Here is a 27949-nt window from a genome sequence, read left to right as displayed (position 1 = left end):
CTACTTCTTGAATTCTTCTAGTGATATAACACACAGCCATACTGGTTAAGCCCTTACAAGTCATAAACTAATGCTACTTAACAGAAAAATTTTAGAGAGAAATAATTACTTTTCTTCCACCAAGATAACTTCCATATACTTCTGTTTAATAATTCATGCATTCATCACAGACATTACTATTAAATACATAAACAATAAAACTTGCTTTATAGTCAGAGAATTTTATGTAAAAGTTTGAATGTATCCTCCCATTTCAGATACCAAAAAGTATCATTTCAAATGAGAAAAATAGGAAAAGTAGAAAAATGTGACAAAGCATCTTGAGATAAAATTGGTAGATATAAATCATGACAATGTGCAATATCTCTATTACATTCCAAGACAAATTAATTACGCATCTAAGAAATTGAAAGTCAATTTTGATGAAAGCCTCTCTCTTTATTTCAGGAGAATGTCACTTTTCCCAAAGTTTATTATAAAACATTGAACAGTGTTCAGTTCTTGATTGCCTTTCTTTGGAAATTGTGCTGTTAGAATCCACCATGTCTCTATTGTAGTCTGGATGCACCAGTTCACCATGGCAGAAGCTTACAGATCCCACTCTGGACACCTTACCCCTGTGGCACTGGTATTCCTCCTTCAAGACCCAGGGTCTGTCTTCCTTCCCCTTGAACTTGAGGGAAACATTTTAACTGCCTTATCAGGTAGAACAGCAGAACGATGCTGTTAGACTTCGAAGGCGAGTCCATAAAAGTCGCTGTGAGTCCTGCCTTTATTTTTCTGCCACACTTTCTCTATATCGGCGTGTGCCCAGGGAACCCAACCTTCATGTTGCAATGAAGTCCAGGTATCATGGAGAAGTCCCAGGTACCTGCTCCAGCCAGCAGCTGCAGGTAGGCCCACAGCTGACAGTTAGCATCTACCACCAAACATGAGGGCAGATGAGTCTTAGGAGGATTTCAGCACCCAATTTTTATTATAAATATTTAAGGAGTATGACATACTTTTGATATACTCACACACAGTAACATGGTACTGTAGACAAGAAATAGCGCAGCCATCATCACACGTGGTTACTCATGTGTGCAGGGGGTGTATGTGTAACTGAGACCTCTCAGCAAATATTCTGGTAGAACACAATTCAGACTCCAACTTCTGAATAGTCCACCTGATAAGATAACACAGAACAGAAAAAAGCCATCCTTGCTAAGAGCTGTTTGGATTCCGACCCACAGAAACTGTGAGAGATAAGAAGTGAGTCAACGCTTGTCTTAAGTCATTGGATTTTTGGTAATTTGTTACAGTGTAATAGATCATTGGTACAACCAACATGGGTGAAATTCTTTATTGTATAAAACCATTCCAGACAAAATATTCATACTCTGCTTCCAGGTACCCTGCAGGATGCCCTCCAGTGCCACTATCTTGGCCTATTTTTCTCCAAAGAGTCTCCCCTCCACCGCCATCGTGACTTCCTCCCTGGCCACCCCCACCATTTCTTCCCCTTTCTCCCCTATAGTATCCTCACTCACAGAGAAGAGGACAGAATAGCTCTATTTTTTCCAAATCTATTTCTATGAGAGAATAAACTCTTTGCCCTGATACCCTGAGGCTTTCCCTTTTGATTCTCAAAAATCTGTTTGGGGAGTTTTGTATTTTTTTTTTTTTTAAGGACACACTCTGATTGCTTCTTGCTATTTTCATTCCCATGAAACAATCATACATCTCCCCAGAGGCAAAGAAGGTATCTGTGATTGACTAGAGGAAAAATCTTGAGAAGGGAGAAGGAAAACTCAAACACTAATATTTCAGAATATTCTCCTGTCACACACGCCCCTGGCCACAGAAAGACCAACTCAACAAGGTGCAGGTGACTCAGCCCAACTGTCTCACACATAAATAGAAGTCAAACAATAACAAGAGAAACCTGGCTACAGGAAATCTACTAGAAGATAAACTGAGGTTATCTGCCTTTTGGTCAGGATTAGTAGAACGATCATTGCATTTGAGATACAGTTTGCCAAGACACCCTGCTTCTGGGAGACAAGGGGGACAAGTTTCTAGGTAAACCAAAGAGGTCATGATGATGGCTTTGTGAAATCGTTTCCAAATTGAATCATAGTGCAGTGATTTGCAATTCCTCCTAATTTAATCTAAACTATACGAGACCGGCAGGCAAGTAGATGTGTTTCTAAAAAGTAAAAGAAAATCTTGGTTCCCAGGGACACTGGTATGACATCCTCAAGAGCATTGCCAAAGCCTTAGGGGCCACTCTGCCAGCATCAGGATTAAAGGGGACAGAATGCACAGGAAGGCTGTGTCACTGATACCACCTCCACCAGCACACCACACAGCCGCACGCCACGGCTCCAAACACCAGGAAGAGGAGGTGACCCAAAGTCAAGGCAGCAAAATCAGAGGCCAAATTTCTAAATAAATGAAAATTAAGGATGCATTGGACAGGAAAGAGCTTATAGGTCCCCTTCACTTTTCTGTAAAACCACCCTGACCGCTGCTCCTCTGCCTGTCCACGCACAGGTCCTGGTGCAGAACACGTCCCAAGCAGCCCGTTGCAGTTTGACACCGTCTAACCATAAAGAAGTGGAAGCGAGGAAGGTCAGGCGGAGAAGTCAATCTGTCCAGGGGACTGGATCCCACAGGCCACACTCTGGATGGCGGAAATCATAAGAGGAATCCAGTGAGTTGGTGGTGGCATGCTTTCCTAGAGAAGTCTCAGGTGGCCGGCTGTGCCAGCATCCCCACTCAACACCTCCTTCAGATCATGAGCGTTATGAGGCACTGGGCTTCTTGCTATTAAGGTAAACAATGACTCTTCCCCAGCCAGGCCTTCTGTGCGCGTGCACGGGGCCCAGCTCTGCTGAAGTATCTGCACAAATGGTTCCACCCATTATTCTCACTGCATGAACTTGCAAGATTCTGCACCAGGCAAAACGTAGGCAGCTTTCTTTGTATCGTTGCCCACACGTAGAAGGGTTTTCTTCTCTTTTTTTCATTTGTTTTCTGCTTTTAACATGGCCCTTTCCCCCAACGTATGTGACTTGAATTCCCTCTCGCCAAGCCATTGTTTATCTTCATAAAGTATTTAACTCAGTATGATCCTTGAAGAATCAAAAGTGTTTTTTGAAAGTACCCAATACTGAATTGTGGATTTGGCAATGGGTTCCTTGTTGCAGTTGTTTGAACACTAGAATTAACACCACACACTCAATTGGCTTTACAACTCAAAATCGGAATTACCTCTTTGTTCTGTTGTTTTGTTTCTCTGATAAACCAGATTGCCGTTCTCCAGGCCTGAGAGGTCAGGGGTCTTGCTTTACAGAGGTGTTGAGGATTAAAGCAAAGAGTGATGAGTAAAATATCATACGTGGGACTGTTTACACGAACCTAATATGTTGTCATAGACAAATTTAAATGGGTAAAAGTGGGGACTGGTCAATTAAGCACTGAAAGTAAATGGAAAATTTTGAGGTAAAGAAAAGAAACAGGCAAGAGATTACATTAAATTCAAGCCTTTCTTTAAAAAAAATAAATAAAAGAGCAGGCATACAATAATTCACAAAAGTCGTGTGTTGATTTGCTCAACCTCCCTACAGTAACTATTTCTCATTAATTTACCAAAGTCAGCATCGCTCCTTAGGGGAAAAAAGGAAATTTTTGGCATATCGAGGAATAAATAGAACATTGCAGCATTATTCACTGAATCATTTTGGGGCAAATGTAGTGCTGTTTTCCTGTCTTTGTATTCTTTCTAAGTCTATGTTTGTCAATGTCAATTCAACCCTCCCTGAAAACAACAGAGCTACAATTAGAGATGTAAAAACCAGTTTGTGTGTAATTTAAATGCTGCAAACTGGCAATCTTCTCATGAAAACCACAAACAATTACTTCCATTCTCATGCACTAGTGCATCTGGTGCCCCACCATCTTGGTCTGGGATTGCATATGAATTGACAGTTAATTTCATAGCTAGGGAAAAAAAAGCTACATTTTTTTTTTGACAAGGGCGAGTTATTAGCTTTTCAGTTACAGCACACTGCCACACTTATGTGGTTAATGGCTTAAATTATACAACCAACTAACTAAATAACAATTCTTTCCCCTGCTTAACTCAGTTGTGTGGCAGGAGGTTGGGGGGGTGGTCACCAATGTGTAACTATTCTAACCCTTTCTCCACATAGGACTGGGTCCTGCTGTGTTGAGAAGAGTCAGCAATCAGGGACACCAGGAAGGTGAAAAGCCTTGAATAATAACAAAAAGGAGAAACCTGGTTTCTGTTTGATCTCTACTTTACCAACTCTGATCAAAAGTCAGATAAAAAAAACATTAATAAAAGTAAACCCATCTTTTGAACAATCTCTAAATAGGTCCATTGCTCTGAAGGGTGCCTTCATTAAAGAGAGATTGATAGACTTCTTGAAAGACTTAAAAGACGTGTATTTTTCATCTATTTAGTTTTTACATGAAGAAATCACATGTGGGGAAAATATTTGAATAAACAAAACCAGAGAGATAATGACAGCCTTTGGTACAACATTGATATGCAAGAGCATCCTTCAGGTTCATTCAAGAGGAAGTGAGCTTTAACGCAAAGGCATTAGTGATGGGCTTTCTATTTCCTTATTAGAATTAACCTTGATCTGGAAGAAAAGAACTTTTTTCTTCACCGTCAAATATGTATTTCTCTTCATCCAATATATTCTACTAAAACTTTTTAAGACATGTGGCATTTACACTGAAATTTATTATTCCTGAAATGGACATTGCCAGAAACAAAATAGCTAAGAAAACCATTTATTTTGGAAGGAAACAAGTTGTTTCTGTGGATCGTAATGGCATTAGAGGGAATGCTAGAATTTCCATCCCAGCAGGTATTTTCAAATAGGAGAGTCTCCCCACCAAAGAGGAGTTTAGTCTTGAATCTGCCCAAGGCAGAAGAATGAACTAGATGATTCCTTAAAATTTACTCTGAGCCTATTTTTTTATGCCTCTAGTTTCTAATTGCCAGGTCTTAAAGTCAGAGCAATGAGTGAAAAAATGTGATACATTAGCAAAATGTAAGCCCAACCTAATTCGGTCTCACATATATTTTAATGTATTAAGGTCTAAATTTTAAAATTTGAACTCAAATCCACATTATAGCCTGGTGCTTTCTGCATCCCTCACTAGCTTGCCGGACACGGTGTGTGAGGAAAACAGTCTCCCATGTGTTCCAACGCTTCTTCGCCACAGCCAGCGACTCCCGACAAGGCAAAACATCTGCGGGTGTCTGAGCAGTGCAAAAATAATCATTCAATTTAAAAACAGAAACAAGTAAAAGCTTAAAAATAAAAGCCGGACCCAAATGTGGTCATTCCCCATACTGGACACCTGGAGCAGAAGTGTCCCCACCTGTGACTTCTAAAGCAACATGGACACTGTCGCGAGTGGCAGAGAGGCGAGTGACTAGAATCTGGTTCCAAAGAAGCTGGCTTTATTTGATACACTCGGGACAACACAATCCTTAATATTCCTAATATCACATCAATCAAATCGAATGGCAAATACACACACCTCAATCAAATAGTCCAAAGTCCTCTCTGCCCTGTCGGTTCCGATGACCCCAAATACGACGTGTCTTAGTTGGGGAGCAGACACGGCTGGTCTCGAACTCCCTTCGGTCGATGATCCGAGGATGGAGGACGGCGGGTTCCACGGGTCATGAAGCCATCAGAGCAGCGGAGTCTGGCGGCCTCCACGGATGATCGGTGGGGCTCGTGAACCTGGCTGACGTGGACTCATCAGGAGATCTGGGCTGAGCCAGGAGCTGCCTGAGGGGGGAGTTTGTAAACCTTCTTGGCTTGTTTCCGATTCTGCTCCAGATGGTGTCTTATCTCCCTGGTGCTGCGCTCTCGTGACACTTGTCTTTTTGGCTCACCGTCCACTAGGTGCTTGCCATTTATTCGTCAGACATCCAAGTCTGCTCCTTTCAGACACAGCGTGAGTTGTGGCATTGGGCATGTCAGTACCATCTAAAGGCTGGTCCAGCACTCAGGTAATGGGCAGCCTTAAAGCTGAAGCCTAAGAGCCTCCACCCCTGTCTTTCAGGTTCTCTCATAAGCCCACCACTCAGATGTGCATCCCCAGTAGAAATCTAGGGGTTTATTCAGAACTGACAATGAAAATTGCATGGGGAGAAGCTTCTGGAACAATTGGAAAACTAGAGGTAGTTCAAGTATCCATGGTCCTGAAGGCCCAGGCAAGAATGTGTTAGGGTCCTCGCACGCTAGATTCTCTAAGTGTAGTCAGGCTAATGTTCAAGCACAAGTGCTTCAGGCTACCCTTGGTGCTTCTTCAGGACCAGACAGTCCCAGGGAGCTGATGGTCTCAGAGGACCCAAGAGCTTGAAGTTGGCTCTATAGCTATGCCTGGAATTCAGTCCACTCTCATCTTCATCAGGATCTATCAGGAATCCATTCAGCATGGGAAGTAAATGACCAACGGCATGCTTCACTGGGCCAGTCCAGCTGGTCACATGATACACTTTCGTTTTCCAGTGACTTCTGGGTGTGACAGTTGTTAATGAACATCCCATGACTTGAAAAATTTACAAAATGTATTATCTGTGTGTACAAGGAACATAAAACATAGCCTTTGCTCTTTAAAGTTAGTGTGCAATTCAATCAAACAACTCCATAACACAGTTTCACTGAGACCTTTCAATGTCCATCAGTGTCCCTCAGTCTATGCTTGTCTGGAGCCATGGCAGCAACTTCCTCCCTGTTATATTGTTGCTCACTTACTTGTCTTACTCTTACCAAGTTATAACTCCTTTATTCCATGGTCTATGTCTTGCTTGCTTATTTTTAAAACCCTTGCTTTTTTTTTTTTTTTTTTACTTTCACACACTGATTTGCTCATAATAGTTGTTCAATTAACATTCTTTGAATTATCTACAACAACAGAGATCTTGAGTATAGAAAGGGCTATAGAAGAAAAGGAGCCAACTCTCCAGCCTGCCTTGTAAACACAGCTCTCTTTATATAGATGACAATATTAAGTGCTTTCTCAACATATCTAAGACTGGCATTCAACCCTTATTGTGAGGAAAGGACATTTCCACATTGTCACTGGAGACTATCTCATGTTTTTCTGTTCCTTCAAAAAAAAAAAAAAAAAAGCCATACTCACATCTTCTTGTTGCTTTTTTAACTGGGGAACAGTTCCAGGTTGATCTTGCTGGGATACATTTTTACCTGTGTTACAGATAAAATGGATGAGTTTCAGGAGGAGCTCAATAGCTCTGTGGGAGCTGCGTGAGCGCCGTGGTAGGAGCTGCTGTGTTTTGCTTTCTGCTCCCACACATTTTTCCTGCCAAAGCTTTCAGTGAGGTTCTCTAATAACATTCGGTGGCTTGTTGGAGAAAATGAGAGCCTTCCTTGAGAGGAACACAATGTGGCTTCTTATCACGCCAAAGAATATTGGCAATTATGAGAGAAGAAAGGTTGCCAGCGTTACTTACAAATATGTATTTGATATTCTAACAATTTAGATCTGAAAAGCACAGAAACTAACCATAAGCAAGCTCCAAAGAGCACAAAGCCATTGCACTGGAGCTTGGATTCCTGAGAGTCTGAAGAGAAGATGGAGTGGTCCTGCCAAAGTAGAAGTTGTTTGTGTTGGGCTGAAATTCTGCACTGGCTTTCCTTCCTGACTGTAATAGTCACCTTTGTCCCCCACGTTACAGAACCAGGAGGAGCCACAACAGAACCCAGGAGATGGGGACCTCAACAAGAAACTGCTCCATTGACAAACCCTTCAACGGGTGCCCATCTCCAGGACACTGAGGCATGAGGTCATCCTCGTCCAGTTAAGTCCCAGCACACGCATGCGCTTCCACTCATATTCAAAAACTGATGAGGCAGCAGTGACTGTACTCCAACCGAGAAAGTGAGAATTTAACTCCAAGTAAAAATTCACCCCTTGTAAGAAGACTCTGTATCTCCGGGTTGCAGGGCTATTTTCCATTTCCACTCGCTTCTTTGTGCTTCCTGCAGGACTGGAAGACAGCACCGGAAACCTAGCGCTTTTCAACCCTGAAGTCCTATTTCCAAGAACTGGACACCAGACAACACCATCCTCTACTGCTTACACCACTGCCCGTGGTGACGGACCGCAAATCGAACTCAGCTTCGATTATTTTAAAGACAACAAATGAATGAACTAATCTTTTATAAAAATCTCACAGCAAGGTGTTTTGTGGCCTTGCAAAAAAGAGAATAGATAGGGTATTCGACTGGACAAAACTGTTTCTAAAACAAGAATATGTGTAGTTTATCTTTCATAGGTCTGTTAGACATTGAGGTTGGTGTTATGGGATGCTTCTTAAAGGAGCACATCACTGAGAGCCCCTTCCCAGACCACTACCTGCAAAAGCAATAAGCTTGCTTTGAACTTTCAGGGTTTTGCTGTGTTGGGGAGAGCAGATGGCCTGCCCTAACCAGTTGCACCTGAGTTTTAGGAAGGGGGCTGTAACTAAACGTGCCATTCCCCCAGTTCAATCTGAGCATCTAATTCGAAAGTTCTCTACATGTGATGTGGGGGCTGAGGACCGAGATTTGGAGAGTCCACCAATGAGAGCTAGCATGAACAGTGCGGCCGTATTGGTGGCCAGGTATGTCAGAAGCAGCTGGGAGGCCAACGTGCAGCAGAGACTGCAGAGGACAAAAGCAAACCTCAGTTTTCCCACCATTCACCCTCAATCTGCAGAAAGAACCTACATGGGCAGCAGGCCCCAAGCCCCAGCAAACCCTCTTATGGAGTCCCCCAGTAATGACCGGTTTCTCTTCATTAAACAAACCTTCTGAGTTTTTCCCCCATGAAACTTCAGCCCAGACTTAGTATTAAGTCTTATTTCGTCTTTCTTAACTGTAGTGAGAAAAGAAAAAATGAATGAAAAATAGCCTTATAAAGTCTTCTTGATGGGTAGCCACTGAGGTCCAGAAGCAGGACACAGAGGAGGAAGAATGATAGTGAGAGGAAACCCATGCATAAGTACTGGAGGGAGCAGCTCTGGCTTCCTGCCTTGTTGACATTATTGACATTATCGAGGAGCATCCTGATAAAATATATTGTTCCATTATCCACCAGACATTGCCAAAATGGGGAAGGAGAGAGAGAGAGAGCCCTGCTGTATTTGCTTAAAATTAGCAATGACCTTGCTAATTAAAACCTAATTGTGAGAGAGTAACATGTTGATGCCCCCCTTTGAAAACTGGCACAGATCCCCACTAATTTAAAAGTTGTCACTTATAACCCGAAGAAACAGGCTTATTAAAATGAACGCTAATGGAAGTTTCCGTTGCTGAGAGATGACAGGACAGAGGATTGAGAGGAGGAAGGAATGAGTGTCTGTGCCTCGCGTTGCCTTTCATTATCTGAGAAGGCGGCCCTGACAGCAAGAACAGCATCGGGAGGACGAAAACAGAGCCAGCGTGGCAGGAACCGTGTTCTCCTCACTTATTAATATGTATCGGATGCAACTTGAAGCCACCGGGTGCCACAGAAAGGTGGGCTCTTCTATTCAAGTGCATTAATTTTAAATAAGCTTATGAAGAGAGCTTCAAGGACAACATGGTTTGATATATCTCATTTTACTTTTTATGTGGCTGTAAGGAAGCCCTGTTAGTCTGGCACAAGACGAGAGAGTAGATTATTCTTTAAACAACTGAAAAATTCAGTGACTGCATTAACCTATCTTCTCAGGGAGTCACCCCGATAACGCTTCGAAGCACGCGCACACTTTCACGCTTCCAAATGCTTTTCACCTTACGTCTTCCCATGCTGTCCGTGGCTACCTAACCTCAGAAAACCACCCATGAGTGCTACAGTTTAATATTCCACCTTCCCTTTAATCTATGCAGCAGATAAAGCCAGCTCTCCCTAGGCCCAGCCAGAGAGAGAGAAAGGAATGTCCCACCCAGCTCAAGCTTCCTCCTGATTGGCTGCGTGCCTGTCTGTCACATTCAGCCCTATGCAGGGTTCACAACTAATTTCTGTCCAAATCCTTTTCTCCAGGGCCTTGATATCCAGAGAACCCCATTGGAAAAGGTCCCCACTTTGGAGCCGAATGGCTTGAATTTGTACGCTGGCTATGCTGCTTCCCAGCAGTACATCCTTGAGTAAAGAAATTAAATTTTCTGGTCTTCAGTTTCCTCATCTATGTCAAGTTACTGAAAGTGTCTTCTGAAGGTTTCGGGAAAGCAGTTACATACCCTCTCCTGGTGACCCTGCAAACAGCAGCCTCTCCGCCTCAGCAGGGGACCAGCCACTCAGCTGGCTGGGCTCTCCTTCCTTCTGCTTCCCTTTGGCACTCGATTTTGTCCTTATCCCAGAACTGGGTCATCTCAGAAGCCCTTCCTTACACATTATAACGCACTGCATTCATCCCTCTGAATTATTCTTCCCCTTGTCATACTAACAAAGTAGCTTATTGACTCCTCTAGGGAGGCAATTCCCCAGCAAGCCCGGTATCAAGGAAATTCTTACTCAGCCGGACGTGTTCAATGCAAGAGGTTTAATGGATAGAACAGAAGAAGGTGAGAGAAGAAAAGAGGGAACAAAGTCAGCCGAGAGAACCAGGGAAGGGAGTTGAAATGCTCACAAGGGTTTTATCCAGCCTTGACCCAATATAGCCCAAGCCATGCAGACTCCTGCATGAGATGTTATGAGAACACAGTTCGCAATGATTCTTAACCTAGAAACCTAGAAACAGTCTTAGAGATAGCCCACGACATCCAAATGCTTTACAGAGGCGGAAATCAAAGCATGAACATTTCAAGAATGTTCTGAGGACATATATCTTAAATAGAACACCCAAGACTAAAACTCTAGTTTCCTACTCTTACAACAAAGCTCCTCTCCCTAGACCTCTGTGCCTCCTAGGTTATTAGCACAAAAGCATTCCTCCATCCATTCTTAAGAAGTCTCCTTTAATGTGAGACACTTGCCTGTCTTCTCAACATTAGATAGACTTCCTGAAGTAAGATCATCTATCACATTTCACCAAGATCAGATCTCATTGTCTCCAAAACCCTTCTGAAGCACTTAGGTGTCTGTCCCCCAGAGCCGGCCCCACACTGGTCAACAGAGTAAGCTGCTAGATGACAATGTGAATTGAAAGACTAAAACTATCTTCCTAGCCATTTTCACTACCTAAGAACCTTTTTGAAATAACTTTTTAGGAAAATGACACTTAGACATCATATCAGGTATCTCAATCCACCTCTTCTCATTTCAAATTAGGTTTTCAACATATATTTTTGGATGACAGAATAAAATTTAGACACTGCTGTCCACACTTTCATCAAAATAGGATGTAAGTGTCCTAGGAGATGAGTAACTGGTTAGTGCGCTAGTTAATTCACAGCACGTCTGGATTTCAACCCAAGCCTCTTGGAGAACAAACCCATTTGCATTCGTCTCTGTTTGACTTCGTTCTGGCCACTTCTCTGGGTAATAGGCGTCACTGGAGAAAGTGCCCATTGCTTAAAGGTCTCTCAGAGAGAGTGAATCATAGTGACTGGAGCACCTGATTCAAATGCTTTTGGGGACAAGAGGGTTAAAGCAGGTGAGCTCTGACTGACGAGAGGGAATGGAGAGAGATGCACAGTCTGATGCAGGCCTGTCTGCCAGAGCGGGCGGCCACAGAGCAGAGGGCCAGAGCAGTAAGAGACGGTCAGGTGAGGAGTCACTGGGTGATTCTATGCAGACCAGCGGTCATTTCCAATGTGAAGCGCTCCTGCAATCTGATTTTGAGGGTTTCGGTTTTAGGATTTCAATGCTATTTTCACTCTGAAAGGTCATTAGAGAGTACGCCAGAAAGAGATAACTCTGTCTCCGGCTCAGTGTGCTGCTTCTATAAGTGTGCCCTCCTGAAAATAAACTACATCTGGCAACCACTCGTGTGAATTACCTAAATAAAAGGCTCACACTGTTAATGGAGCACTTTTGTACTAGAAAAAGAAACCATTAGATTTGATGTTAAAAGAAACTACTACTGTCACTCACTTGATTGACTGCATCTTTTATTAGTTCTTCACTGAATTATTTTATGGTATTTCTCTTTTTAATCTGCTCCCCTTTGTTGGGATATTAAGAATGTATATTTTGAAAGGAGTAGTAAAAAAACGTGGAGAAGTATAAAATCTGAAACGATAAAAAGCTTTTCCCGAGAAGCATTATGAACGGAGCTGTCCTGTGGAGTCGGGAATGTAGGTGTACATTTCAGGGAGTGAGGATTATGTTGTAAGGGAAGTGTAAGTCTAAATTGGAGCTTTGGGTTTGGGGAAAGAAAGGGAGTAAAGGCAAAGGAAAGAAAGTGTGGGCCACATATCAGAGCCATTAACACCAAGGCCTCCGTCGCCGCTGCCTTCCTGCTAATGGCTTCTGAAGTGGTATTTTCAAGGACCGGATGTAAACTCTGCTCAGCAGGGTTTGCTCCATTTGAACCCCCTATTTTATCACCTGGCAGAGCCTCTGATCCCCCTGGCTCACACATCAGAAAGTGTCCTGGGTTTGGACCTGCCTCCCGGGGGACCCTGCTGCAGACAGGTAGGGGAGCACCTGTGTACCTGGAGAACAAGGACTCAGTGCAGGATGAATAGACCCTAATGGCACACCAGCAAGAGGAGAGAGGGAAGAGTGTTACGGGCTAGCTGTGTGTGCGGCCATGGGAGCCCACAGGACTCAGGGAGACAGCTAATCATCATTGTGACAGGCTGTCAAGCTTCCATTTTTCCCTTTCCTGTTTTGCATACTGACCCTGAACTGGATGGCGTGTTCATTTTCTATGCCTCTCCAACACAGCAACAGGGCTGGGACAGCCTGGGCTCGAATCTGTGCTAAGTAATGAGCAGTCGCCTTTGACGTTGTGCAAATCGCCTGCTTGTGTTGGTAAGCGCTGGTAGCCAGGCTGCAGGGTACCTTGCTGCTGAGGCCTAGAGGGTTGCAAGTGAGCAGGGAGAACCTCATTAGCCATCTCCCCGTCTTTCCTGTTTGGCTGTCAGAAGGCCATGAGCCCAGGGAGGATGGACACAGCGCAGAGGTGCTATCATCTGACTACTTAGAGAGGCACGTGCTCCCACCAGGCATTCCCAACTCACCAACCAACGCTAACCTCTATTTCTGAGGCTTCGTCACCATCTAGGCTGAATTCCCTGAAAACAGATCCTGAGATAAAGATTTTTGTGAAAGTGATTTGTTAGGAAAGGACAGTAGGCAGAGAATGGGGACCACAAGGAGAGGAGCCTGTGGTTGGCAGAGTAATGTCCCCTGCCCAGATGTCTGCCTCCTAATACCCAGAACCTATGAACATGCTGCCTTCCATGGCCAAGACTCCAGGTGGAATTACAGTTGCTAATCAGCAGATCATATGCTATGGAGACGATCCTGGATTGTATGGATGAGCACAGTCTTCTCGCATGAGTGATAAGGGCATCAGGAGAGAAGGTCAGGAGATGGCAACACGAGGAGCTGATGCTCTGTGCTCTGGGGATCGAAGGCCAAGCACAGTACTAGAGAGAGGCCTCCAGGAGCAGAGGGTGGGGCCCAGCTGACAGCCAGGCACGAAACAGGACCTCAACCACAGGAAACTGAATTTGACCCAGCACCTGAGTGAACAAGGAAAAGATTCTCCTTCAGATCCTACAAAATGAATATATCTCAGTCAATATCTTTTAGCCAGAAAAACCCAATCAGGACTTCTGATCTGCAGAAATACAAAATCATAAGTAATAAATTTTTGTTGTTTTAAGTCCCTAAAGTTGTGTTAATTCATTACAGCACCAACAGGAAACTAATACAGACACCAACTGGAGATAGGACATCAAGCATAGTGCTGTAGAGGGTAGCTATCAGCTCTATACCCTGGAGGAAACAGTGACACTAGAAGTCCCACCTAGGGGGCCAGAAAGTGGAGCACCACACAGCATCCAGGTTCATTGCTTAAGTACTAGCAATACAGAGTCGAAGTAGACAACCTAAAATTCCCAGGCCTTTCCCCTCCCCCATGCCCTGAAAAGCCTTTTGCAGCCCACAAAATTCAACAGTGAGGTACAGGTGCTGGCTTCAGGGAAAGAACAGTGAGCTCCAGTGTGCAGGAAAACAAAGAAGGGATCCAAGGATGCAGTTAGCGTGCCGATATGGTCTGCCATCCATCATTATACAGATGCTTTCTCCAAGAATCATCTGTAAACAAAGTCACTGAATAGCTCAGGAGACATGATACAAGTTTTGAAAGCATCAGAACTTGGTCAAAGCCGAATTTTGATTTGTGACCATGATTGAATCATCTTCTCTTTTTAAGCCTTAGTTTCTTGGAGTTGAAATATTATTAATGGGCAACTCTCTTGCTAGGCCTCCATGCAGGTACAATAAATGGTTGAATAGCAAAATCTTGCACAATGCCTGGCAATTAGCTAACACTAGCTCTCTTCCTCTTTGCTCCTGTGACTGGGACCTCAGGAGTGAACACACTTGACTTGGCACAGGGCAGATCAACACTGAGATCTAATCTACATCTCAGCTTTCTGCATATTTTTGTGTTTTCCTTCGTCTTACGAACATGCCACATCTTTCCTATCTTTACAAAACTCTGCTTCAAAGCCTCTCCTAGATACTGATTCTCTATTTCTGTAGCCCAGCATATTAGAACAATATTCTGCACTCCATTTCTCTATCACCTAATCTTTCATTTACTTTTAAATCCACTAGGGTCTGCCTTCTGTTTTCAAATCCAACTTGTTTGTTTTTGAAATGTATCCCATTGTTCACCAAATCTATTGTTCTTGGGCTTAAACTAGACTGGACCCCTTGCTATGGAAATGCGTCCTCTCCCCGCTTCTGAACTGCCTCTTGTTCATGCTCTGCCCCATCCCTTCTGTAGCCTCCCCATCTGCTTCTCTCAGGAATGCCAAATGTCCCACATCTGAAATCCTCTTTTCAGCTCCCACTTTCGAATCTCAATTTAATGCTATCAAGAATAGCAACCAATATTAATTGGTACTTACAATGTGCTGAGCTGTCGATCAAGGACTTTATGTGCTTCATGAGGCACTTACTAAGAGTATTCCCATTTTACAGATAAGAAAGCAAAGTCTTGGAGAGGTGAGGGAACTTTCCTGGAGTGACAGAGCCCATAAGAGCTGGAGCTGCAATTTACACTGGAAGCTGACTCACACCTACTATTTCATTTGGCCTTGGTGCCTGGTTACCAAAACCAAATGAATATTTTCAGCTACCAAAAGTGCCAGTGACCAGCAAATCCATATTTCCAGTCCAATATCTCTGCGGAGCTGCAGACGAGTGAGCTGCCTTTTTCCTCCGCAGAGTCACTCAGGAGCCCACAGGCTTCTTGCTCTGCTCCCCAATACCAACTCTGCCCACAATGGATGACCTGCACCCGCTCCCTATCATGGCAAATGGTACCAGGGCAGATGTCGGATGTCATTCAAGTCTGCCTCGTTCTCCAGTCAGCCAGGTACCAAATCCTCCAAAGTCTAATACTACGACAGCTGGACACCCTCAGTGAACCCCAACTACTACAGCCTGGTCTCAGACCACCAGCGTTTCCGTTTGAGCTAGGACCATTGATTCTTAATTTATCTCTCTGCCCTGCCTTGGTGAGACACCAGCTTCCCACAGCCCACCCAACTGCCCAGGTCAGTTTTCCAGTTGGTGGAGCAGATTACAGAGCAATCCCATAGCTTTCCGTTCAGTTCATGGCAAAGGGTGTGGCTGAGAAGGCTCTGTGATCCGGGTCTCCTCTGCTTTGCCAGTCCTACCTTTTGCCTCAACCCCTGGCCACCCCAAAACATCGCAATTTCCCAAAGGACACATTTTTCCATCCTCAGTGCCATCTTATGGACTTGCTTCTCTGCCCGAAGCTTCTCTCCTTCCTCAACCGCCTGCCCAAAGCCTTCGCATACTTCAGCACCTGCTCAAGCTCTGGAGCATCCCCAGGACTTCTCGGCCTCCAAGGTGAAGTGAAGCACGCTCTGCTCTCCCATGAGAGCCCTTTCCGTAGGCCTTTCAGAGTGGGTGTCCCCACAGGTCACACAGCCATTCCCATTTCTGCACACCTCCCAACTAGACCATGATCCACTGAAGAGCAGGCACCTGCCTCCTTAAGAGCAGCTGCCCCGGCAACAAGCACGCAGTAGGAACTCACTAAATATCCATTCAATGAAAAAAATGCAAATAAGTGAATCAACAGAGACCATGTCACGCCATGGCCACAGAGCCAGACTTCTGGGCTTCCCACTGATCCCTAACAGATGCTGAAGATGTCGAGATAGATGTTGCTCTTGACAACGTAGGGCAGTCACAAGCCCAAGCACCCACCAGGAAACGCACACCTGAAAACACTTCAGCTGAGACACCGTGTAGAGAGAAGGAGACCCGGCCATCTGCAAGGAATGACTCCCACGACTCCAGAGACCGTGGCATGTGGCTGCGTGAGATATTAGCCAAGTGGTCAAACGACATGTTGTACTTCAAGATTAAACGTGAAAGGATACTGAAGTGAGGAAAAGAGAAGGAGATTTCCAACAGGGACAGAGGAATCCACCATCTTCTCGGGAAATTGGAACAAGAATACAAATTTTTTTTTTTTCCCCAAGACAAAAATGACACGGGGCAAAGGAAGCAGGAGATTCAAACATCCCTCGTCTTTCTCAATTCTGCTCAGGTCTTCCTTGGAGAAAAGTCACAAAACAAAAAGCAGAAGAAAAATAAGGGAAAGGGACTTTTGATTCTTCTGTGCTGAGTAGGTAGTGCTAGAAATTGCTGCAAGCAATGGCGTTGTCGTACAGAACATAAAGAATAAGGCACCCCGAGAAGCGTCCGTTTATGGAGCGAACCCTGGGGTACCTGTGTGCAGTCCCCACCTGATGTCAAGGAGATACGCACAGTCTCTTGACAAGGGACCAGAAGGAGACCTGGCCCACGGGACTGACGCCGTCTTCATTGGCTTCCCAGCTAGTGTTCCACGGGACTCCACTTCCCAGTCTGTAGGAAGAGGACTGAGGCAGATGGTCCGCGAGTCCCTTAAAGCTCTATCCTTCGGGATCTCCCTCATGAATCTCGGCCACACCACAGGCTCTACCTGTCATAGTGAAGGCTGGGATCCAGTCAGAGGGAAGCAAACTTCAGGGTTGTGTCCCAGAAAACTCCAGAACCGTCTTGGTGGTGACTGCACTGACCCACCTCTGCCGCCCCAACAGTGGCTCTGCTATTCACAGCAGTGAGAGATTTCAGAAATGGGAGGGAGGGCAATGATCTTGCAATATCCATTACCTAGATCCCTCTTCTTCCCTTCCTAAACTCTGGAATTCCAGACTGGGCAGTATAGTCTAAGGGGATGTTTGGCGAGGGCCTGGGAGCAGCTAGTCACCTCATCTCCCAAACACACCAAGCAAGTTGCTTGTCCTGAAAAGAAGAGAAAGTCAACTCCACGTGCCTGAGGTAGGGGGAACCATTCCCAGAGAAAGGATGGGCGTTAGGAGCCCCGCCGTGCTACGGTGCTGAGGAAAGGCACAGGCCAAGCCCAATGGGTACCAATGGTGAAATGCCAGTGGGAAGCAACTGTGCAGCAGGGAAAAGGGAACAGGCTTTTAAGGGGGCTTGTGAGCTACCGACCCTCATGTTTCAACCACACTTGGAGCTACTTGAAGTCAGAACGCTTGCAGGAACTCAGTGCTCCAGCGCCTGACAGCTGCGGACTGCAGACCACCCCGCAAGCTCACCGTCCTGCTGCCCGGGTTCCCACATCCCCACCCCTCTACACAACGCCCAGCGAGAATAACCAGCCGAGGCCCGGCGGGAAAGGGGGCGTCTGTGCCCTGCAGGGCAGACGGTCACCAGTGACGGTCGGTGATCCAGGTGCGTCTCCTTCCACATTTCTGTTGGGACTCTATTTATGCAGAGATGCATAATGTATTTAGTTTTATATTTTTTTCTCCAAAAGCTGTCATCTCTATTTTTAAAAGATTTATTTTCACCATTTAAGCAATACATGGAAAGGAAGGACACAAAAAGAAGCCGAGAGCCACGTTGTCCCTCTGGGGTGGGGTTGCACCGGCTCCTCGGTACGCTCGGGCTGATGACAACGTGACATCCCACTTTGTGCTGACGTCCACTTCTGGGACTCTGGGCAGGGTGACCTAGTCACCATGTCCTCACTTCCTTCTCCCTTCTGCATGCCCAGATCACATTCTCTGGATCCCTGTTCCTGGGATTCGCTCTGGCTGACGTTGCTGGGTTTGTTTCTACTGTGTTGTGCCCATGAGGCTCCTATTTGATTTGCAGCAGGAAGCATAAGGGGCGTCAGGCTGCACGGTGTCCTTAAGTGCCTGGCCTTCTCTGCCCAAGCTCCAGCTGGCTTCCTGACCACCCACCTCGAGACACACCTGCTGGGCTTGGCTCTGCAGGGACGCCTGTGGCTTGCTGACTCAGCCGCTCTCCTCCTCCTCCTTCCCTGGTTTCTTGGGGCCGGTCCCGAGACCCCAAGCCTCCCTTCTACCTCTCAACTCACGGGTTTCTTCCACTGCCATGTGCTCAGTTGCTCCACCCGGTCCCCCACACGTCAGTGCCGAACACTTCCCTTTCGTGGGAAAGCACAGCACCCACACTCTCCAGAACACGATGGTGAAGCAATGGGATCGACTCCACAAACCCCAGACCCAATCGTCTCCGCTTCATTGCCACAGTCCATATTTCTGTTTATCTTCCTAATTTACACATGCACATAGAGAAACTGAATTTAGATCTTCAGCCCCTTCCTCTAAAACTGTCATTCTAATTTTAACCAAGTTTTCACTCTTAAAATATGGTAGGAAAAGACAGGATTACACATGTAAGCCACCGCTGCTATAGAACAGGTAGCAACCAAGAACACAATTTACAGAAGAAAAAAGTGTAATTTCCCTTAAGACAGTTTTGGGGGACTGGATTATAGGAAGTAAACCCAACAGGAGGTCAGAAAACGTGTACTTGTGTCTCACCCCAATCTATCAACCTGAAAGCGAAGGCCTTGGATTACAGATTTTCGTTGTTCATTCATCCTGGGGGGATAACGCTGAGTGGGAAGGAACAGCCCTCTCCTCAAATCGAAAGCGCTGTGGTGTTGAATGCGAGGGGCAGCCCCCAGATGTCCCAGGTTGGCCAGGCTGCTATTGCAAAATACCACAAGCTGGGTGGTTTATAAACAACCAAATCATTTCTCACAGTTCTGAAAGTGGGAAGCCTGGTGAGGGCCCACTTTCTGACTCAGAGATGTCACCGTCTCACTGAGTCCTCAGGTGGTGGAAGGAACAGACAGCTCTTCGAGGACTAGCCACCTCCCACAGGCCCCACCTCCTAACACCAACGCATTGGTGGTTAGTGTTCTACATATGTATTTGGAGGGAACACAAAGGTCGAGATCACAGCACCAGACACAGCAAATACCCCAAACGCACCCACATATGACCACCCACCCTTGAAAGGGATGGACTACCTTCAGTTGAAAAAGGATGAATAAATTCACCATTCCAGCTAAAAAGGTATTTGTGGAAAGTGGCTTAAGATTACAGCATAAGACAATGATCTGTAAGATACTAACAACCATATTTACAACATCTGGGTTCTACTCACTCAATGATTTGTGACTATTACCTGGTTCTCTCAAATCCATTCTCCCTGTCTTCCATAAAAATGGGCATTTGGGGAGGTTTGTGGGAGAATGAAATGGGAGACATCTAGACCCATCATGACCGCGTGCAGCATAACCGCCCTCAGAGCCTGTATCAGCCAGACTAATACTTCTCCTAAGCCATTGCACTTCAGGATCTCTGTGTTAAAGAAACATAACCTCCATCCTGGCTTAGCCAAGAAATTAGCAATAATATAAAACAGTTATAATGCAGAGTTAAAATAATAAGACAGAAATCAGTACCTGGAAGCAGGATAATTCAAAACAACACCTAAAATGTTTCTAAACTGGTTCAAAAATTAGGTGTTAGTGAAGAAACAGATAATGCAGATTACACTTTGGTACTCCCTATTCTGCCAGATTTAATAAAACATTTGGTAAAACCATCACCTGTGAACTTACAAGGCAGCCTGCATGCCTGAGAGGCCTGGAGCTCCGGAGGAACGGTGAGAACAGCCAGGAGTCGAGGGATGATTTTTCCTTGCCACTGTCGGTAAGATCTGAAAGAGAAACTGAGGCAAGAATTTGCCAGTTGCAAGACAATGTGGCACTGCACACCTGCTAAAGGAGACCCTCCTTGCCTGCAGTCAGAAATCTAGATCACTTGAGAATCCAGGAATCTGGAGTCTCACAGCATCAGAGAAACCGTTGGTCCTACATCTCAGAAGAGCAGAATGGAAGGAAGTCCTTTACCTGAAGCCTCTTGCACACGCTGCCGTTAAAGGTGAGAGAGGCATCCAGACAGATAACTCCAGGGAGTTACCTCTGACCCTAGCCCAACAAAGGAGCAGGGGCTCCAACTGGGAAGTGCTGCCAGCAGACACTGAGAACCCACAGGCAACAGTCCAAGCCTGGTGGCAGCTCTATGCAGTGGCAAAAGAAACAGAAGGAACTGGAACAAACGCAGGCGGTCCCCGCAGCCTGACTTATCATTCCTCAACTTTACACTGGTGGCTTCTTAGCATCTGCGTTCTGTAGCAGTGGTGCTCAGCTTGATCTGCTGCCAGCCTGGCAATGCGTGACACCCTCTCTGGATGTTGGACAGGGCTGCAGCTCCCAGCCAGCCAGGAGATCCCAAGGGTCCACTACCCGTGCACCACTGGGTCCTGTCATTAATTCATGCTATGGGTTAGGTGCTCAAATTGTGTTTCTCACAGTATTTCTGATTGACAATGGACACATGGGGACATAATTCCATCATAGGCAGAGTGAGTCTATGGAAGAAGCACCAGGTTTTTTGGGAAATTATGCTGCCTGAAAAATCACAAGTCTGGAAAACTCTAGGCCTTGGCCTGTTTCACCCAGAAGCCGACTTCAACACAGTACTCTCTCTCCAACACCCACTTCCCCTGAAGACCAACCATGAAGGGGCTCTCCTCTTACAAAATGGGGAGCTGGGGTTCACAGAGGAACAGGGACCAGGGAGCTATCTCAGAATGCAAAAGTCGGGTGGTCAGGCGACCAACCGCAGACCTCACTCCACCACTGGGGTCAGAAGTCTCTAACGACCAGGGCTACTGTGTTTCCAATTTATCCCTTTTCTCAGTGGGGGGTTTTAGTTGTAGTGGGTGTTTTGTTGTTGTTGTTGTTTGGTAGGCTAAAAATATATCTGTTTCTTATACTCACCAGAGCATGAAGAACTTGCCTGGACCTGCTGGAGAAAACCCTCATCTGATCCTAAGCTTGCACCCGACACAGTAAGCAGGGGCTTGGGTGTTCTTCCTGTGCTTCTGGAAGAACAGGGTCAGAAGTACGTGCATGGACAGTTAGAGGGTCAGGGTGGAAGACAGAGCTGTGCCCAAAATTTGTCCTCACATATTTCATGGCCATCCACCTAAAAATGACATTTTCCAGCTTCCAGTGGAAGGTGAGTTAAAGTAAGTTTTACACTTTGGAACTTCATGATCACTTTGCTGAAAAGACATCTCCCTTTTCCATGAACTGAAACACAGCCACATTAGCATCCCAGGTGCCAAGGTCCACAAGAGTGGGCTGTGCAGACCAGGACAGCTCAGTAGAGAACGGTGAACACAGTCAACAGAACAAGACAGCACACAGGCCCATCCAAAGCACTGCTGGCCTTGTCCCCTAGCTAGACTGGCTGAAGAGTAAACTCTACCTTTTTTATAAATGAAACCATTTTATTTCTGGTCTGCTTTGCTCAATCATCTTGGCCTTTGCCATAACTAATATGCCATTCACATTCCCACCCCTTCTCAGGGGCTGTGGGACTTTCTTGTCTCAGGTAGAACACTTTCAGAGAGCCAATTTCCAGAAATAAATTAAACTTGCAGAAGACAAACCAAGAAGCTCAGTGGGTGCAAAAAGAAACTGAGATCTATTCTACAACTCGATGAAGGCTAGAGATGATTATCCCTATAAACAATGCAAATACCTTACAGTTTCAAAAACCCCTCTTTTGACTGGGCACAGTGGCACATCCCTGTAATCCCAGGCACTCAGGAGGCTGAGGCAGGAGGATCTTAAGTTCAAAGTCAGCCTCAGCAAAAGTGAAGTGCTAAGCAACTCAGTGAGACCCTCTCTCTAAATAAAATACAAACTATGGATGGGGATGTGACTCAGTGGTCGAGTGCCCCCGAGTTCAATCCCCAGTACCAAGAAAAAAAAAAATCCTTTTTCATCATATTTCACGGGCTCTGGAGTTGCTAGAGCAATAGAGTCTCCTTTAACAAAATGATGTGTATTTATTGCATATCTCCTACATTCCAACCACATGATCTTTTTTTAGCTTAGATGAGAATGAGAGAGATTGTACTACCATTTTCAATTTCACATGAACTAGGAAAGAAAGCATCCCAGATGGGAAATGAGCCAATCATGGGAAAGAGAGAAGAAAAGGAAATAAAGCTTCAAAATCTGCCATGTCTCTGGGTTTCAGGGAAGCAAAACCATTCTTCGGCACTTCTCCAGGTGGATTTCAGCAGTCCTTCTGTATTTTTCCCTTCCTAAGTCTTTAGAAAGTCAATCCAGCCAAAATCATGGGCAGATAAATTATAAATTGACTGAAGTCAGGGGTGGTTTGAAATAAATAAGATTATTATATATTGGTAGCCTTTATAAAGACATTGCAATAAAAAATTTTCTACAGCTACATTTAATTTTTTATAAGTGAGCACTCCAACTTACAGGTGAATAGGGAACAGTGAACATAGAATTGTTTGATCCAGTAGGTTAAGTAGTAGGTAGAAGATAATAAAGAATAAATTGCCAGCAGATGTTGTTGGTTCAGAGCCAGAGACTGCCAAATCAAAACAGGCTGGTGGGATACCAGGGGATATAAATGACTTTCTCACTCCGGGTGATTTAATGTCACCGAGTTGAAACTTACAACTATTTATTACTGGATGTTCAATGCAGCTGAACATTTTTGAAGTTTGCAAAGCATTTCTTTATATATATGAGAAGAAGTCAGTATGGTAAATACCACCTGCAATACCAAGATTACCTCCCCAAGCACTGGCCCCACCGTATCTAGAACCTCCTGAGAGTCACCTTCAGGGGTCTCTGCATAAGTACTGATCAGTGACATCATGACAGTGTTTTGAAATCAGCCGTGAGGTGAGTATTTACACCATAAGAATTGGCAAACACTGCAAACACTGTTTTTCTTTTTTCTGGAGAGCCGTTTACTAGTTCACTGCTGGGAGTGTGGACCATTAAACTTGCGGTCCACTCAGGTCCCAGCCCTTCCCAAGAGCATTCTGCATGCAAGACTGGTCTGGTTGCATTTTAGGACAGCAGTAAAGGTGATTCCAGGCTTCTTATGACCACATCTTGCAGTCCAGTTCCTGATCCTGCCTCCTCCAATTCATCTGGGGTACAGATCCAGAGAGCTCTTGCCAAAACTTCCCCTACACAAGTCTCTGCCTCTGAGTCTGCTTCTCTAGAACCCCACCTCAGACAGACACAGAAGGGCAGAAAATTCATCAACCAGAGTTAAAACGGGAAATTAATCCTTCTAGAAAGATAACTCAAACACTATAGTCTTAATTTTGCACCATTTAAAGTCAATTTTTTAAAAAATAGAGAAGAGAGGGTATTGTTTTGTCAGTTTATGTTGTTGTTTTGTGCTGCTGCTGTTGGCTGTTAGATTTTTCCAGAAATCTCAGAAATATTTATAATGTGCTTTAATGTAAGGAAAACCAGAGCTTTGGTTATTAAAAAAAATAATATTAAAATAAAGAAAAACAAGAAGTCAGTATGTGTACTTGCTTAAATTTTGGTAATTTTAAGGATTGCCTCTGTGGGTTTACCCTAAACTCAAAAGAAAATTACAAAAAGAGATCAAATCAAAGGAACCAAACAGAAGCTGACTTTTGGAATATAGACTATGTTTTTTCCCCTAATCACTACTTTCAACTTTGTTTGGTCCAACATTTTGGTAAGTCTTTTGCATTTTAGTTCACATGAAGTTATTAACACAGTCTCCAGTTTAAAACTGTTCTCATATCGCAGTTCTCAAGTCTCATCTCTCCCTCAGGCCCCCAACCAATGCCTGGTGGCTGCAGAAGCTGGGGCTAGTGGGGCAGAGCAGACCAAAGTCAACTCTCCTGCTCTTTCTCTGCATCTCTGGGTGGAGGGGGGATGGGTCCCCACTTCATCTGCCTTTTCGATGCATGTCTCCCTTGGGGTTGGAGTAGAGGGGAGGCAAGATAAGATGGAGGGCAGAGTCTTCTTGACTGACCACTGGGCTGTGGCCTGCTCCAAGCCGGTGGCCAGTGCTTTCCTGGCTAACCCTGAATGGCCATCTATCCCCTCTGAATGCCCGAGATCCTGATGCTGACTATTTCTGCTGTTTTTCAGGTTACTAGGATGCCCTGGAGAGTCTTCTCACTACCTGGTTCTCCAAAAGTGAGGTATGCCTGGCTCCATACCTGCCTGGATCAGTTCCTGACTCCCCATGAGCAAAACGGGGGACAGGGGGTCAAAGCTAACAAGTATCCAGCTTCCTCGGGGGCACAGGAGACCCTGGAAGCCTGAAAAGCAAGCCCATGAATCTTATCTCCGCTCCTGGACTCCCCCGTTCTCCTCAGGCAGTCGGGGGTGGGGAGTGAGGGGGCTGGAGGGCAAACCAGGCTCCTGATGGGGATTTCTGGGCCCAGTTGCTATTGGCTCTTATAAGTTCTTTCTTTAAATGTGGAGGTACTTAATGCCTCTTTGTTTCCAGCTTAGAACACTAATCACCATTCTAAATCAACAGGAACATCTCACTCAATATCGTCATAATTTTTAACTGGCACTTAAAAGCAGTTCCAAAACCTACAAAAATAATTTTGCTGATTATTGAGTTACTCCAAATTGTACAGAAAGGCAATGTGGACCTCCCAAATTCGTTACTTAAATTTCCAAAGTGGTTATTGCATTGATTAAATGTAAGAGAAAATTGCTGCTTCATCTCCTCTCTTTATATTTGTAGAAACAGCAGCGTGTGATAGAAAATTTGATGAAGACTAGAATACCCACATACCTAACACCTTATTGGTTTGGTGGAGCCTCTTACTCTATGGCTTTTGATTATAGCGTAAGTTGCTTGAAATTTTCTGTAATTATTTTGTTTCATTTCTACACACTGAATTCTGCTTTACATGAGATTCAGCCCAATTTCAGGCTTTACCTCATAACTAGATGCCATTGTTAATTCGCTTTCCTGTTGTTTGAAAATAGCCCTCTATCACACATAGTTTGCTTCATACAATTTTCCTAAACAACAACAAATTGAATCCTTAAGGACATGTCTGTCAGAATCCTATGAACTTAGAGAAATAAATAAAAAAGAAAACAGCATCAGCCCAGTTCGTTAGCAACTACAACCTTGGTCCTCAAAAACATCAACTTAAGAAGAAGGGGAAAAAAGTGCTATTGCCAATACAGTTTGAGCTCTCTTAATTTCATGCACTGTGACTTCAACAATTTCTCCATTTCTCATCTTATTTCTATAAAAGTAGCTTCATTTAAAAGCAGGGAAACCACATTTCATGCTCTTCAGTTTCATTAAAGTTATACAAAAGGAGCCTACCAAAAGGAGTTTCTCCTAATTAAACAGTCGTAGCAGATGAAAATATTGAAATGACGAATCTGAAAGGAAGCTGACACTATATATTCCCCAGAATTTTTTATTGTGACATGAATAAAAAAAAAAAAAAAAAACTGAAAAATTAAGATATGAATCCCAGGATGAAGTGCCACATATGCCATCACGGAAAGGAGAAATGAGGTGTCACCCACTGGCTTCTGGAGATGGCCCAGGTGACAGGGCGTGAGAACCAGAGAGCAAAGGGGTTTCCACCCAACCTCCCTGAAGGTGGGTGTTTCCTGGTTCCCAGACAGGGGCCTGGGAGGGTTTCACTCTGTGGGGCTACGATAAGAGGCTCACTCTGTGAACTAACGGCAGTGGCCGGTTGGGGCCAGCCTCAGACTCCCAGGGAACTCCATCATAATTCAGACTGAGTTATTGAGCATGCTGGTTAATGGGCACTTGAGATAAGTGTTACCAAGAATAAGAGGGAGTAAGACTTAATGTGCTAGGCCTCCCCTCCAGGACCTGCAAAATAAGCTTGTTGATTGACAGACTCCTCTCTCAAGGTGGGAAGAGGAATGACATGCTTCTCAGAGGTGCAGCATGAGTCTGCATTCTAGATGGCTCCTACCTCAACTCTGGAGGCCCGCAGAGCAAGGTTTACACAGCAAAGGGTATGTGTTCTTGCCTCCATAGTTATTTAAGTGAGCTTCATTTCTTAGAGCTCAGACTCTCCACCAAATACCACGGCCTAACAAGAAGTTTAAAAGTCTATAAATGCACATGAAGTTTTATGTTACCATACTTGTTGCATAATTATTCATTGTCTTTTCTCCTGCCTTGTATTATTTACAGGGTTTTCCTAAAATGTGCTTTTCAACCCCAATCATATTAAATCCAAGAACTAATTAGTATTTCTTTAAATATAAGTAATTTTAATTTCTGATTTCTTCAATTCTTTTAACTCTAAAAACTTCTAAGAGTTGGGCTCATAAAGCCATAAAAGATGGACACTCCCTTGTTATCCCTATCCACCAGATTAAGTGAACATTGCTCATGCTTGCCCATATCTTAGAGAGCACAAGAGCCCTTATGTAAGGGAGCAGGGGCATTCACATTAAGACCTTATAAGCTCGTGCTTTTATGTACATAGATATATCTATAGATAGGTGAGAGGAAAAGCAGTATCTCTCTCTCTCTCTCTCCCCCCATATATATATATATATATATACACACATGTATACGTGTATATATATACATGTATATGTATATATATATTTGTATATGGATATATATGCATGTATGTAAGATGACAATTATTGACAGGTGGCAGTACTGCCTCATTCTAGCAAAACTATTTAGTTATCACAGCACTTTTCCAGGGTCAAAGGTAAACACTGAGCAAGAGGCATTTATTGCCTGAGTCAGCACAGCTCAGCTCAGCTCCCTGGTGAAGCCCAGGACGGTACCACTCAGATGACACCCACACATGAAGACACATGGCTCCTGCTTACTGGGGGTTCACTACATGCAAAATGCTACTCTACGTGCCTTAGAAACAGCCTTTCAAGCAGATATTTTCCACATCTGTAGATAAAAGCTAAGGCCTAAAAAAAGGAAGTCGCCTAGAAGATGTCGATGATCTAGTTGGTCATCTAACCAAGGGTATTTTTCAGAGTGAAAGAAGTCACTAACTGGTCAGAACACAAAAGGGTAGCAGGCATCAAAAGGGGCTCTGGGTTCACCATCCCACCCAAGGACTCAGTACAGGAAGATTCAAACCCAAACAGACGGGCTTGGGCACCTGGAACCCCACACTGTAGGCTGTTTTTACAAGTTACTTCCTTTCTCAAATAACCATGAAGAAATGCGGGGATCACCAGGGTGGGCCACGCACACGTAGACAAACAGAGAAAGGACTGAGGACTAGCTCCTGCTGGAGATCCGGTTCCACAGTCGGCAGGTCCTGAGAACAGCCAGTCAGAATGCTCTCCAAAAGCCTCACCAGGACCAACACCACCAGGAGCACCTGAGGACTGAGTGCGACCATGGAAACAACAGATTCCCACTACAGCACACTCTCTCTCCTTTGTCTCTTTGGAAGACCTGCAGTTGGATTCTGGTGAGTTTAAATGAGCAGAGCATACAGTGTCATCGAATCCTTT

General features: G+C 44.7%; 1 long non-coding RNA gene across 1 annotated transcript; it reads right to left on the bottom strand.

The window, feature by feature from the left end:
- Window positions 1-434: 434 nt before the first annotated feature.
- Window positions 435-27940, bottom strand: LOC306669637. Its single transcript, XR_013766186.1, has 4 exons — window positions 27864-27940; window positions 20150-20259; window positions 1020-1168; window positions 435-919 (listed from the first exon to the last, which is right to left on the bottom strand). It is a non-coding gene; the product is annotated as an uncharacterized lncRNA (long non-coding RNA).
- Window positions 27941-27949: the final 9 nt, after the last annotated feature.

This window comes from Sciurus vulgaris, assembly GCF_902686455.1.
Source record: "Sciurus vulgaris genome assembly, chromosome: 9".
NCBI lineage: Eukaryota > Metazoa > Chordata > Mammalia > Rodentia > Sciuridae > Sciurus > Sciurus vulgaris.
Note: the sequence above shows the minus strand (reverse complement) of the source record. Positions and strands in the feature narration are given on the sequence as shown.